Source organism: Microtus ochrogaster, linkage group LG2 (genome assembly GCF_000317375.1).
Source record: "Microtus ochrogaster isolate Prairie Vole_2 linkage group LG2, MicOch1.0, whole genome shotgun sequence".
Lineage (NCBI taxonomy): Eukaryota > Metazoa > Chordata > Mammalia > Rodentia > Cricetidae > Microtus > Microtus ochrogaster.
In genome coordinates this window covers 22878100-22880448 of record NC_022028.1, presented here as the reverse complement: position 1 = coordinate 22880448, position 2349 = coordinate 22878100, and positions in this window count along the sequence as shown.

Here is a 2349-nt window from a genome sequence, read left to right as displayed (position 1 = left end):
GAGGGTCCCTCTTCCTTGATGATTCTAGCTTGTGTCAAGTTGACCACAAACTAACCAGCACAGGAATAAGTGAGTGAAAAGGAAATAGAAATAATTTAAAATGTAAAAATGAAAAGCTTTTTAAAACGTTGCTTTCTGATGCCCTGAAGGAGGCATCTTTCTGGGAGTAGGTACGGCGCAGTCTCTTTTTCTAAATTCAAAACTTTGTCATCGGTGTTAGAAGCCACTTTGAGAGGGCAGCTCTGCCCAGCAGTAAGAACACAGACTATAGGTTAGAACTCTGGCTTTGCACTTAGTGCCTGTGTGACTGTGGCCGCAGACCTTGTTTGTTTGCCCACGGCATGGAAAAAAAAAAAAACTGCCTTAGTCTCTCACTTGTAACAGGGCAGTAAAGTAGAGCTTTTTGTTCAGGGTTCTCCTGGAGACTGAAGCATTTCACTGAGTGACTGGGTTGGGACAGCATCTCTCCTTTGGCAATGCTGTGTTTCCAGAGTAGACCTAATAGACCCAGAGGTAGCATGGCCTTCTTTGTCTTGTGTGTGTGTATGTGTGTGTGTGTGTGTGTGTGGTGGGGGTCTCTTCCCTTGGAAGGGGATGTTTAGCGATTACTAAGACAGACTTTCTAGCATCTGGAAAGTCACCAACCCTATGCTCTAGGCTGAGTGGTAATTTCTGTGGGATTTAAGAAACTGTGTTTTCTTTGAAGTTCTACGAAGCCTTCCTTGGATCTGTTAGGTTTTTTTTTTTCCCCCCCGACTGGCTTGAAGGCTTGGTGACAGAAATGCTAAGAAGAGCTCATGGACAGCAGCTGAGAACCAGAGGTGTCCGTGAAGGTGAACGTCCCTGGGGTGGCAACAGGCAGGTTTTCCTTCTCCCATTCCCTTCTTTGAAAGCACAGAGGTCCCCACTCTCCAGCCTACAGATCATTTTCCATGTTGCTAACCTAGTCACAGAGTTCCCAACCGCTTTCTATTTTGGGTGTTGACACCGTGTTCTCAGCCTTAGCTAATCACCAAGATCCTCTGGGTTTCCCCCCCCCCCCTCTGAAACCCTCCAGGAACTTCAAAAGCCACCCACAAGCACATACAAATAAAGCCAGAGAGGCTCCTGATATTCTGGAAACCAAACTCTTAGGTTAGAAAGATAATTTATGGAGTCGATTAATATTTAGTGGTTACAGCCGTTCGGAACACATGTGGATCTGAACAGCAAGCAGCAGCAGACTCAAGATGGGTGAGGGCATGGGTTTGTTTGCTCGTAGTTGTTCAGTTTAGTCTGAGGATTTCAAACAAGGCAAACATACACACCTAAACCAATTCATTTTCTCCGCCGTGAGTCACCTGCTCATTGGGAATGGTTGTTAGTTTGGGGGCTGGGAGACTGATTCACGATTTGTTCATGTTCTTTTCATAGAGGGAGTTAATTCATTTAACCATCAAAGGGGACTTTTAAGTGACTAGCTTGAACCAAAGGGGATGATTACATCAAAAAGTTTTAAGAAGGCAACAAACTTCCTTTTATGTATCCAACTAAATGAGATCTAGCTCTAAGTTCTTTTCCTGTCTTCCTACTCTTTTTGGTCTCCCTTTCCAGCCAGCTGTGGGGAGAAGCTTTTCCAAATAGCGGTGCGAGTGTGGGCTTTTGGGGTTCTCGGTGTCCCTGGTCGCAAGCCATCACCTCACGGCTCAACGCTGGGGTGTGGAATCCTCTAGGTCTTCCAATAACACTAACATCGCCGTGAAGTCAGAGCTCACTGTCTGATGGTAACATCCTCTCTTCCAGTTAGGGCTCATGCTACTGCAGCCTCGGAGTCCTTCTGGGTTCTTCCTCCTTGACAGGGATGACACCGGAGGTTCTGGTTGGTATGCTCCTGGAGAGTTGGTTCTAGGCCGTGCCAGCACACCAAAGCTTGTGGGAAGTGGGGCTCTGTAGGTAGCTGATTAGATGAGCTGGCAATCACAGCCAGTTTCTTCCCAAAATGGGCAGCTCCTCAGTTAAATGGGGGTTGGGGAGCCAGGTAGAGATGTCTCCTCTAACCTTTCTTCCCACACTTGCCAGTGTCACAGCAATTAGCCTAAAGTCAGAGCGGCAGCTCCCCTTATGAGCCTTCAGGCGCTGGGACCCACTAGGTTATGAAACAACAACTTTGACTTGCATTCGTACGCGTACGTCCCTCCCTTGCACACAGGCGCCCACTCTCCGAGGCCCAGGTGGTAGGGAGGTGGCGCGCAGCAGCCCTGATCCTGGGTGTCTGCGTTCCCGCGGGGTCCCCGGGCCCTCGGGCCTCGCGCTGGCAGGGGCCAGAGAGGCTCCCAGCTCCGCAGCGCCGCCGCGTGGGGTGGCCAGGGT